Source organism: Salvelinus namaycush, chromosome 36, assembly GCF_016432855.1.
Source record: "Salvelinus namaycush isolate Seneca chromosome 36, SaNama_1.0, whole genome shotgun sequence".
Classification (NCBI taxonomy): domain Eukaryota; kingdom Metazoa; phylum Chordata; class Actinopteri; order Salmoniformes; family Salmonidae; genus Salvelinus; species Salvelinus namaycush.
Genome location: NC_052342.1, coordinates 4498110 through 4511591, shown reverse-complemented (window position 1 = coordinate 4511591; position 13482 = coordinate 4498110). Strand labels below are relative to the sequence as shown.

Below are 13482 nucleotides of genomic sequence, written 5' to 3'. Positions count from 1 at the left end.
CCAGGCACATGTTTGAGTACAGAATTAAATGGCATACACTTATGGGGTTAAACTTGTTGAGTACATTCTTTGAGAAAGGGGTTCCAACAGGGTTCTTTGGCTGTCAGGTAGAAGTTCCAGGTAGAAGTATTTTTGGTTTGTCAGGGAAGAATTACATACTTACCTGATTTGTTTGATATAAATAGTAAACAATTATATATTTAACTAAGCGTAAGACTGGCCTGCTAAGGCTGAGTTTTTATGATGTCCACTCTAGCTTCCTGCATCTAGTCTGGGCGTTGAGGAAATGAGTTTTACTAGAGGGCAATAACTCTACAGCCACATTCATTTCTATGATCAGTGGTGCACTGGGGAGACGTATTCCATGGACAGGATGTGGGGTGGTTGTAACTGGGATAGAGATGGACTGGAACAAAGGGTCCTAGACATCCTGGCATCAGGGAAATTAAGTCAGGGTTGGGGGTTAGAACAACACCATGTGTTGTTAACGGCAGGATGAACCCAAAGTGGCTTATGGTGCTGTTTGATCTGCCTGAGGGGGTGGAACTAAGCATTCTTAGTGTCCTATGTAAGATGTCTGTTTTTCATTGTTAGGGAAGCTCTCGGTAACACAACTTAGAGTGTGCGGTCGACGGTTTCATTATTGCAATAATTAATCAATGTTGAATAAAGACGATTGTTTGAATAATTGTCGAAGTCTTTCTCAGTACTGAAATGTCCACTACAGGTTCCATGTAGAACCCTCTGTGGAATAGAGCCCAAAAGGGTTCTACCTAGACACAGAAGGGGTTCTACCTGGAACTAAAAAGGGTTCTCTTATGGGGACAGCAGAAGAATCCTGTTAGTTTGTAGATAACACCTTTTTTTTAATCTGAGTGTAGGCCTATATTGCACTGGTGTTTCTGTGGTTTCCTGTAAAAACAAAATGAATTGGTGGTGGTGAGTTAATTAAGATAATCAGAAATACTATGAAACATCCCCACTTTTAGCACACATTTGAAAGCAGGCAAAGTAACCTGTGTGTGCTGATGCATGTGTGATCACTCAACATTGACAGGACTGACAAAAAAGACAGCTCACATAATTGGGGCACCCGAGTGGTGCAGCAGTCTAAGGCACTGCATCTCAGTGCTAGAGGCGTCACTACAGACCCTGGTTCGTTTCCAGGCTGTATCACAACCGGTCGATGTCCCATAGGGCAGCGCACAATTGACCCAGCGTCGTCCGGGGTAGGTCATCATTTTAAATAATATATATATTTTTTTTTAAACATGCCTCCCAGGTATTTGAATTTAATGTATGTATATAATTACTGCTGCCAGTGGAGCTGTGACGTCAATGGAGTGCGTTAGTGAGATCTTTGACATTTCTTCTTCATTATGGAGAATGACTAGTTCTGAAAACAAAGGTTTCTCTGTCTCATCATTTTACCTTATTCATTCAGGTATGTAATGTGCAAAAGTGCATTATGACTCAAAATATTGAGGTAACATGGTTAATGACATAGTCCATGAGTTTGATGATGTTTGAAGGCAATTGAAGAGAGTTTTAACCGGGTTAAAAACTGGTTGATATTTCCCCCACATTGTAATTAAGTTAATGGAGTTCGGCTAGGTTGGTAATGGATTACATGAATGAGAAGGGATTAACATGGCGTCCGAACTTTCTCTACTTTTTTCAACGTTTTAGATCCAATTTGTTTTATTTTTCTATGAACAAAGGGTCAGTTAACTTTAGGTAATATATGTAAATATGTGATTTCACGATAAAATGTGTTAGTGTTAATATTTGTATGAAAATAGCGTTTAACAGTTCGCTAGCTAATTGCTAAACAAATTTAGCTTGGCTAAGTGCTAGTTAGCTCTAGCCTAGTTGGTTTTAGTCAATGTCATCTTACATGTTAGTGGTTAATAATGTAATGGTTGTAGCATTGTTTCGCATAGGCGTCCAGTAATATAAAGTTTTCGAAATTGACGCTGATAATACAGTAAGTTATACTGTATATAATGTGTAGATGATTTATGGTGACTCCACATTTGGATGAACGGACCAACGGGACTGCCATGGGAAAGTCCCTTGACGGGTACCAGGAAAGGTGGAAGGACAATCTTTGCACACAACAAAGCAGTGTCCAGACCTCCAGAGTATTCACTCTATAGCCTGCTGTATGGAGGGGAGCCGCAGCTGTTTACTGACGTAAACAATACAATTGTATATAACATTATTGCATATACTGTCGTATAAAAAATGTTTGATTGACTTGGTGTTTTTCCTATTGCTGTTTTTATATAATGTACTTTGAGGTCACTGATACTCCACCTGATGTGGTAGAAGTTGTCGAACCAGATCAGAACGCCTTCAAAGACCACCTTCAGGCACGGACTGAGAAGGATCTGGAGGTTTTTGACCAGGTTAAAATGATTGTCCGCTGTTCATTTATTTTCTGGCCTTCCAAGAGATATATGAGATGTATTTGTAATAACATGAAATATAATTGCATTTATTTCTATTATCAATCAAGGTGAGACTGAACATGGACAGGGTGCAAGTGCTTCGACATCGGGCGAATGAGGAAGGCAAGACCCGGGAAAGCTTGGTGCTCCTAGCTGGCGTCACCATCCGTTAAGGTGAATATTAAAGTCTTGGATGACAACTATTTGCATTTGCAGCCTCGTGGTGGGTGGCATCGCCATGCTGTCGGCAGTTTCTCAAAATAGTCCATCTCAAGGCTAACCACTGGGTCACGTGAAGTAACCGCCGCTTCCAGTGTATGAAAGACTATTGAGAGTAAATATTAGTTCATCACAGGAGAGCTGTAGCTCTGCCCACCGGTGAGGTGGAGCAGACCATGCTGGGTAATCTCTGATCTCCAAAATCCCAGTGGCTAGATGTGCCACGCTAATAGAGACATACCCCAAGAGACTTGCAGCTGTAATTGCTGCAAAAGGTGGCTCTACAAAGTATTGACTTTCGGGGGGGGGGGGGGGGGGGGAATAGTTATGCACGCTCAAGTTTTCTGTTTTTTTTTTGTCTTATTTCTTGTTTGTCTCACAATAAAAAATATTTTGTATCTTCAAAGTCGTAGGCATGTTGTGCAAATCAAATGATACAACCCCCCCCAAAATCCATTTTAATTCCAGGTTGTAAGGCAACAAAATAGGAAAAATGCCACACATGAAAAACCACATTGATATGGTCTATAACCAACACAGACATAATATACCAGAGCTAGTGTTGTCTTGTAAAATCCCAAGAGTAAACAGTACTACGAGGAGCGTGTTTTTCCATACAGGCATTTGTCTATGGAATAGCCTTCCCTTGAAGATCAAGCAAATAAAATGTAAAAATAGCTTTAAAAAGCAGACAAATGTTTTCATTTGGACAAGGTTGTCTTAGCAAGGGAAGCCACTGCACTGCCCCTTGCGCCCCCTACTGCTGGTCAGGTGTATTTATCTGAAGGATCGGTATGATGTGCAATTAGTAGTTTGTTCTAATGTGAAATTAATATGGTTGATTTTTAAGGTTAGGGAGAAGTGCAGTGAATAGTACCACTTTTTAGGATGTCAATATAAATTAATGTATTTATGGTTTGTCATTTTGTCTGGTCTTTTAATCATGTGTTATTGTTTTTACCTTCGAGGACCACTTTAGGTTTTAATTAATACTTTCAAGTGATATCCTCTGGGTCCACATTGTGCATGTTGTTGTATAAGTCTGTTGCCCAAAATAAATTCAATTCAACCCCGTTGTTTCTCATCTCATTTCAGACATTTAACGTTAGCATTTCAGTGTCTAGGCTTATGCCCTGTGGTTATATGGCTGTATACTATATACTGATTTTGTGGGTATTTTGTTAGCAAGAGTCTTGTGGATGCATTATACATTCAAGTTCATGCAGTTGTGTGAGGATGATGGGGCTGCTCAGTAGTGCTGTGTAGTTGCACTCCTCTGATTATTCATTAGTGAAGTCACAGCCATGTTGCTAGGTTGTATTGCCCTGTGCAGCAGAACCAATTGTAGCCATATTATTTATACCTTATGTAATTGGTGGTTGTATTAAGCCTATACCTTTTCATTACATCAGCTACTGTTATTGTCATGTTGTCATTATCTGCTAAGAATAGAAAACTATCATACATAATGTGAGCTGCAAAGAATAACTAAAAACACTAGCACTACAAACAGAACAGAGGGCAGCTGTCACGCTTTTTCTAAAGTAGAACCCAGAAGCAGACCAGGACAAGGAGAGTAGGACGAAGGTGAGTATTTATTTACAAGTTTAAATGTAGAGGTAGAAAGATCCAGGTGGCGGAGCGGGCAGCGGAGGTGAGTTGATGGGAGTGAATAGGCAGATCCAAGGGAGTAACAGAAGCCACCGACGACCAGGCAGGAATGGGGTGAGTGTTCCGGGTGAATGACTGTAGACAGAACAAACGGAGGTAAGTTCAAGGCAAGCAAGACGTACAAAACAAACTCTATCAAACTGGAGGCTGATACGCTGGCACAACATACTGTTCATGGCTAACGATCCGGCAGGGAATGGATGTCAGGTCAGCGCTTATGAAGTGGAGGGGTGATGATCAGGACCAGGTGTGCAGATAGCTGATGGGATACAGGTGCGGGTACTCAGAGATCCTCCAACTAGCTACGTCGCCCGGCAACCAGACAGGGTGCGTTCCAGGACACCGGAAAAAACACTCCAGGCCAGAACACAGGCAAAAACAGACTCAGGAAGCGGGATTCGTGACAGCAGCAGTGCCTGGACTTTGCAGTTTCCCTCATCGAGTCCACCTTCCAAGACTGACCACCTGATGAAAACAAGTGACAGGCAGAACCTTCCATCCACACAATACCCGCCTCCTCTCTATTCCACACACCATAATTCAATATTTCAGTCTGATTGCCATGTGAGTGCACAAAAATCTGAAAGTAAATTGACGCACGTGTACTAAAAAAATATCAACATTTATGTATTTAAATCTAAAATACTGCCAGATGGGTTTTCACAGCTGTTTCATAAGGTGTTCATTATTGTAAATTGTAATGTATCCCTTGATGCTATTTGTTAGTTCAACATTGTTGTATTATAAGACATACAATAGATATGTATTCAACCACAAGGGTGTACTAATGAGCTATGAGTTTTTAAAAATCATAATAGAGGACTAATATTATTTCAGTGTCGATAAGGGAAATCCTGTATGAAATGAAAACATGTCAGCCAGACAACCTAGTGTATGAATCAAATGTATTTGCATATGAATGGAGTGGAAATTGGCTGACTTTGTGATCTGTAAGGTAAGTAACAATGTGTGTGGGGGGGCATTGAAATTGTAGTATTTTTTTACCCTGATGCCTGTTTATTCATAAAAAGCAGAAGATGGTAAATACCATTAATCGCAATGGTTAGCCTATGCAAATTAACTCAAATGAGCTGACAACGTTGCTAGTTAGTTTACATACGGTGTAGATAGCTAGCTAAGTTAATTACATTTGACCAGCTACCTAACTTCATATTAGCTAGCTATCTTGATATATTTAACACTGTAAAATACATATGTGGGTAGCTAGCTAACAGCCATAGAGGAGGGTGAAGAGAGTAGGCTCTTTGTGTAGTTCCAGTCCTTAGAAGTGAGAACAGAGAACATCCTATTCAGTGCTGTCTAATTTGAGTATAATGAAGTCTGTTTCTCGTGAGGTTTTCTGTCCTCAGATGTGAAAGCTGTGAAAAGCTGTGAAAGCCTGTCGGCAGATGAAGAGGTCCCAATGAAGAGCAGTGGTTCTTAGTCCTGGTCCTGAGAACTCAAAGGGGTGCACATTTTTTTTTGCCTTTGCACTACACATCTGATTCAAATGATCAAGTCATCATCAAGCTTCAAGTGGTATTTATGTATTCATTTGTGACGCTATCCTTGATATGATCCTGCCATTGTCACATGCTACACATGCACATGTATCTATCTACCCAATGTTATCATGATTTGTTATAAGGGATATTATACTTTAGTAATTCACAATGATCTGGTAATGTAAAAGTCTAATGAAATGTTCTTCTATTGTTTGTCCTCGTGTGTCTGTTTTTCAGCATAAAGTACTCTGTAGCCACTTAGTGTGGTCACCAGGTGAGACTACACACACACAGATTCCTGTTGAACACAGTCTCTTTAAGTACCTTATTTTCTCTCCTTCACTTCATCCCTCTCCCTCTCCCCCCTTCTCCCTATATCCTCTAGGTTATATCATCTGTGTTGGTGAACCCCTCCCGTATCTGAACTGGCTGACACAGAGGGCACAGCATGATCATAGGTGAGAGGTCACTTGGTCGGATCAACAGGAAGTATTATTAAAAAGATGCTTTACATTGAAATACAGATAGAGATGTAGTAGTCCCAGAGTTAATGATCCAAGGTCAGTTTTGCATTTCACCTCCTGATGATTATGATGGCTGACCGTATTAGAATTTTAAAAAACAAAGCTTAATCATGCTTTCTCTCCATCCATCTGTCTCCCGTCTGCAGTTATGTTTTGATGTGAGAGAGGAAGCCAGTCCCGTCATCACCACCGCACCCGCTCTTAAGATAACCTTTGGGCCAACTGGGGGCCAAAGGCTGGTTAGGAGACACCGCTAGAGACACTATGTAATTGTGTTGAACTGAGAGAATATTAGGGTAGCACTGTAATTCATTCATCATATGCTGTCTTCCCTGCTCCTCTTACCTCTTTCCCTTTCTGTCTTCTACACCTCTCTCCCCACCTCCTCTTTCTTCCTCTTATTTTATAATGCACACCATATGTGCATTGAAGTACAGATTGAACTTGTATTTATAATAAAATATAACATTTATAATATTTATAATGCATGTATTATGTATTTATGACATCTGGATAATGAACTTCTTTCAATAAAGCATGTCACATTCTCCACTGGTTGAAATTAAGTATCTCATTGAAATACTACACCTACTGTATCCTGTGTCCTCAGATTAATGCAGATGAAGGGAGTTAGATATGCATAGGAAGTGTAGTGTACTGTTTTTTTTGTCTATATATGAATTACAAATCAGCCTTTACTTAAATCATGTTTCTAGTCTATTGCATAGTTACAATGTGTAATCATTGATGTCCCAGGAGGAGGAGTGGTAAACACTGTGTATAATTGTAATACATACATGCAGACACAGCATCATTCAAAGAATGGAGATTGATACACCTGGTATTGGATATGACTGAAAAATAAATTCTCACAGAGATTCATACCTGAACCGCACCTTTATTTGCCAAGGAAGAGTACATGATCAGTGAATATATTCAATGTACAGGCTTCAATGTGGGGGATCTCATGTGTGGTAATAACTACATGTATATAGGACTTGCATCCTTGGCACAATAAAGTTATTATATTCTACTCAATCCATAGGCTTCATTAATGCCATTCAGACTTGAAGTTGATACAACAACTATGCTAGCTAAGGTTCATAGATACAGTTGAAGTCGGAAGTTTACATACACTTAGCTTGGAGTCATTAAAACTCATTTTTCAACCACTTCACAAATTTCTTGTTAACAAACTATAGTTTTGTCATAGCAAGTCAGTTAGGACATCTACTTTGTGCATGACACAAGTCATTTTTCCAACAATTGTTTACAGACAGATTATTTCACTGTATCACAATTCCAGTGGGTCAGAAGTTTACATACACTAAGTTGACTGTGCCTTTTAACAGCTTGGAAAATTCCAGAAAATTATGTCAGGGATTTAGAAGATTCTGATAGGCTAATTGACATAATTTGAGTCAATTGGAGGTGTACCTGTGGATGTATTTCAAGGCCTACCTTCAAACTCAGTGCCTCTTTGCTTGACATCATGGGAAAATCAAATGAAATCAGCCAAGACCTCAGAAGAAAAATTGTAGACCTCCACAAGTCTGGTTCATCCTTGGGAGCAATTTCCAAACGCCTGAAGGTACCACGTTCTCTGTACAAACAATAGTACGCAAGTATAAACACCATGAGACCACGCAGCCGTCATACCGCTCAGGAAGGAGAGGCGTTCTGTCTCCTAGAGATGAACGTACTGTGGTGCGAAAATTGCAAATAAATCCCAGAACAACAGCAAAGGACCTTGTGAAGATGCTGGAGGAAACAGGTACAAAAGTATCTATATCCACAGTAAAACGAGTCCTATATCGAGGCTGCTCAGCAAGGAAGAAGCCACTGCTCCAAAACCGCCATAAAAAAAGCTGGACTACGGTTTGCAACTGCACATGGGGACAAAGATCGTACTTTTGGAGGAAAAAGGGAGGCTTGCAAGCCGAAGAACACCATCCCAACATTGAAGCACGGGGGTGGCAGCATCATGTTGTGGGGGTGCTTTGCTGTAGGAGGGACTGGTGCACTTCACAAAATAGATGGCATCATGAGGTAGGAAAATTATGTGGATATATTGAAGTAACATCTCAAGACATCAGTCAGGAATTTAAAGCTTGGTTGCAAATGGGTCTTCCAAATGGACAATGACTCCAAGCATACTTCCAAAGTATGAGGAATGGGCCAAAATTCACCCAATTTATTGTGGAAACTTGTGGAAGGCTACCCGAAAAGTTTGACCTAAGTTAAACCATTTAAAGGCAATGCTACCAAATACTAATTGAGTGTATGTGATCTTCTGACCCACTGGAAATCATTCTCTCTACTATTATTTTGACATTTCACATTCTTAAAATAAAGTGGTGATCCTAACTGACCTAAGACAGGGAACTTTTACAAGGATTAAATGTCAGGAATTGTGAAAAACTGAGTTTAAATGTAGTTGGATAAGGTGTATGTATACTTCCGACTTCAACTGTAGTTATTTTTGGCCACATGTGAGAGTAAATGTCATTCCTGTTGTCGTGTCTTTGGCATCATTAAACTGAAGATGAATCTTTATCAAAAATTCTCTGTAATTATTATTACGCGATTAAACTGATTAATCATGTAACTGTAATCAACTAGGAAGTCGGGGCACCAAGGAAAATATTCAGATTACAAAGTTATAATTTTCCTAATATAACTTTCAGATGTTTTAATATCTGATCAATTAGTCTTCGAATTAATGAATTATTGTTTACCTCACGTCAGTCTCATTCCAAACGTCGTAAATTGTTGGTTATCTGCACGAACCCAGTCTTTACTATGAGTCATCCATACATCAATTGTCTTAAAATCATTTATTTACTAACTAAGTAATTCACAGAAATGCCTTCTGTGAGGTGGAAGAAATTCCTTTGTTCTCTCTGTGAAAACTCACTCTCACTATACTGTCTGGCCATGAGGCAGGATCTTCCCTAGGAATTTACGACCTGAGGTTGCAGCAGCCTGAGTGTAGGAAACAGAGAGAGGGGGATTGTGCTCGCTGTACCCAAAGAGGGCAACGTGATGGCATACCCCCCCTGGTGGTTTGGATCTTGTTTGTCCTGCAAGTTACAAATCAACATAAAATCATGACCACGTGATGTCCTGTTTGTAGATCATCGTTGCAGTCCCACAAGGATGGGCCGTGGGTGTCCGGATTTGGGATCGCCGTTCCGGACCCGTCGTCTGGTCGTCGTCCAGACTGGAAAATCTGGGTAGTAACTTAGGCAGATGTTAACAACGCACACACACTCATGAAATATATATAATTACATTCATTCCCCAATGAGCGGCGTTGTGGCACTAAGTGATGGTTGTATGGGGACTTTGTTTATGGCTCTATCACTTCCTAAGTGTCAAAGGAACTGAACCGAAAAGGAATGAAAGCATAAACAAAAGATATACAAAACATAGTTCTCACACAAAAGTCATCTAATTGGACTGTATTCTATATACGTCCAATGTTCTAGCAAAGTGACTATCATGGCATTGTCTCTAATGCCATGTCTAGGGTTTTCCTACTTGGTGTGTTGCTTAGGCACTATCCTAAGTTGATAACTATATAATAAATCTACAGCTGTAAGGCACCAGTTTTGGGCAGTCTACAGGGATGGCCTATGGACTTCTGGGAAGAAAACTGGTGAGTGCTGTAGAGACAAAGGCCTAGAAGTAAATGTTCAACTTTACTAAGGCTGGTATTTTGCTTGGACCCTTAAGTGATCCTAGCATAAATCCTAATTGGATGTTCCGTTGTGCATGTGCGTTTATGCTTACACAAGCGCGCATGTCAAGGGAAGAAAATCAAGTATCCTGGCAGATTACAACTTGTTCAGAATGAGTCTGACGTAGTCAGGTAATTTTCAGGTCAATGCCTGGTGTCAAGGGAGTCTGTAGTAGTTCTATGTCTTCCACTATTGTAGTGGCGATAGGTATGAAGTCTATTTCATAGCTATGTTATCCACGGAGGAGCTAACCTCACGACGGAAGTACTCTTTAAGTATTGGACCAGTCGTACGTGGTGTGATCATGGTTCATGACTTCTAATAATTTTCCTCCTGAATGGTGACGTGTGTTAACCATTGGAAGAGTGCACTGGAGATTCCCTTCCAGGTGTTGCACTCTGAGTGACTCCTATGTCCCTGTTGTCAAGGGTAATTTGATTGGTTAGGTCTCTAACCTTCTTACTGATTGTAGCTGGACTGACTGTTGCTGGTATTGGTACTGGTACTCAAGGGGACCAGTTATCCTACCGATTTATTCTGAAATATAACGGAACACATGATTGGAGCATTTTACTAGTTGTATTGTAGTAGAACCTACACATGGCAAGGAATGATTATTGTCGCCATTTGTTTTGGAGGTGGACAAGTCCACTGGACTTCCTTTACGACCAGTGTGGTACACCTCAGTACTGTCTTAGATGTGTTCTAAGATAATCCCCGTCTAGGGGCCTGTCTGCTCCTAACTGTTCTCATAGAGGAGTTTACAACTAGATTTGATTTATGCTCTGGCATAAATTGACCCCCCCACCGGCCTCGATGAGGCTCATCATGGGTCTGGGCTACTATTCCCCCCCTTTGTGTCTCGGGACCTCCCCACCAGTGGGTGGTGTTGGTGTCAGAGGCGCAAACGAAAAGGTCGGACCCTATGTACGAGTTGTCAGCGGCCGCGTTGTTATGAGAATGGCTGTAACCTTTCAACCAAATCTCCTAGTGTTTGTGCTTCAAAACGCTCAGTGGCTGTCGAGGCATGTCAGTCACCACCGCGTCCGCGTGTGGCAACCTCTTCAGTACCTGCGAACTGAGACGAGGATATCGGTCTGTGATATCGCAAAGTGTTTCACCAGTGGGAGTCATCGGGTCAGTTGCTGGACTGATACCATTAGTGTCATTGTAAGGGGTGACAGTCCCCAACAAAGCGGAAGGTGTATCATCGGAAGCAAAGTATACTCTGCGCATCGATGTTTTTCTTGCTGAGACGGTCGCAGTGCTTGCGGAAGTGTCCGAAAGGCAAGAGAAGTTCATCTCAACTACCGTATTGCACGACTGCAAGGAGGAGGGAAGTTGCTTATTCACAGAGACAGCTGGCACAAAATCATGAAAAGAATGGTCAATCAGGTTGGCTGGTGGAATGTGTCGAGATATCGTAATATCTCCTTGGATCGGATTCTGCACCAAGAGGTTTCTAAACGTCTTTTTCCAAAGGGGTGCTTTCGACAGATACCCCTCGTGAATGACTGCGTTGAAGCTAGCATTAGGGGAAGACAGTGTGGTCAGTGACCATAGCTGGTTGGTTTTCCAATCCATCAATGGCAGTAACCGATCCATCAAGTCTGCTCCAAGTAGCAGGGGTACAGTTTCAAGGCTGGTAACATACACAGGGTGAACGAGCGATACGTCCTGGAAGTGTAGTTTCAGCATGACTCTCAATGTGAGAGGCGAGGTAGTCTGAGTGACCCCTCGAAGTTTAGTGTCGCGTCGTTCCACTTTTAACCAACGTTTAGTTGGCTTCAAAGCCCTTTTGAGATCATCGAACAATGTTTGAGAGATGAGTGATATTGTCGCACCCGAATCAATTAGCGCATGACAAGTTATTAAGCAGTCCTCCAGGACTGTTTCCAGGTATGGCCGTTTAGATTCGTGGCTAGTGGACATATTCCCCACAAAGTGGAGTGGTCGTTCACAATGACGTGATGTACCATTTCTGTTCAAGGTGGAAGCAGACAAAACCCAGGGGCTTGTTTCTTGATCAAGCGGGCCCTGGATAGGGTCTTGAATGAGAGTGGGAGAAATTTGAACTTTAACGTCCTTGCTATGGGTGTTAATTCCTGCGGACCTGGTGTCCGGTAATTCCCCATCTAGTCCTTGTGACTTATCTTTTACCCTTTCCTCAAATTGTTCTCGCTTTAGTTCTTCCCGTAGTGGAACTTCTGTAGAACATTGGTCTACGTTTTGATCGTCCTTCAACCCTTTGTTACCCTTGTGCTCTGACACTTTTTGTGGGTTGGGTGCAGGAACGTAGTGAACAGGTCGATTGTAGCGGTAGTCATGTTGATGGCGACGTACTTTACAGTAATTCGACCGCAGAGGTTATTGGAATCATGGTTTCGTGGTAGAAACTGTTGTTGTGCGTCATCTTAAGCATCACACAACTTCTATTAGATCTGTCAAGGCACAAGGTGAGACCCAAATGCAGACACAGGAGGCAGATGGTTGGAGTCTTACAATGTTTATTCATCCAAAGGGCTAGGCAAGAGAATGGTTGTGGAAAGGCAAAAGGTCAAAAGTTTACCAGTTTACCAGGTGAAAGCTATGATCCCTTATTGATGTCACTTGTTAAATTCTCTTCAATCAGTGTAAATGAAGGGGAGGAGGCAGGCATAACGGGACCCATCTCATCCAAAAAGTTGACTCAAGTTTGCCAAAAAGCACCTGGAAGAAAGTTCTATGGACAGATGAGTCAAAAGTATAACTTTTTTGATGACATGGGTCCCATTATGCCTGCCACCTCCCCTTCATTTACACTGATTGAAGCGAATTTAACAAGTGACATCGATAAGGGATCATAGCTTTCACCTGGATTCACCTGGTCAGTCTGTCACGGAAAGAGCAGGTGTTCTTAATGTTTTGTATACTCACTGTACATGCAACATACGTTTAGGGAACTATTGTTGTGGATGTTGTAATGAGTTGTCGTTCAATAATTGAGTCAATTACCTCAGCAATTCTTTGAGATCGTTCAATTTTTACTCTGGCAGGTCTGAGTTTGTGTGAGTGGCATGTTTTTCTTCCAGAGTTTGTGATGATTGGTTGTGGTAGGAAGTTCCTGTTGTCAGACTAGAGGAGATGGGCAAACTGGAGGCAGAGGTTTGGGTTCTTCTCTCAATCAGTGGGCAGAGGTTGAGGATTGAGTGTGCTGATGTGTAGCTGCTGAATCATGGCCCAAGGATATTCCAGCATGCTCACTTCTGTACTCAATCCAATTGTCCAGTCATGATTGAGGTGAGATAGTAGTGCCATGCAGGGGCTCTGTATTTTAGTACAGGCCTCAAAGTTGGTGGTGTAGATGGTGACTGGGCCAGGTTTGGGA

General features: G+C 41.5%; 1 pseudogene; it reads right to left on the bottom strand.

Annotated features, from left to right (window-relative positions):
• Nucleotides 1-13274: 13274 nt before the first annotated feature.
• The window catches only part of LOC120030207, a 4389-nt pseudogene continuing 4181 nt past the window's right edge, over nt 13275-13482 (bottom strand).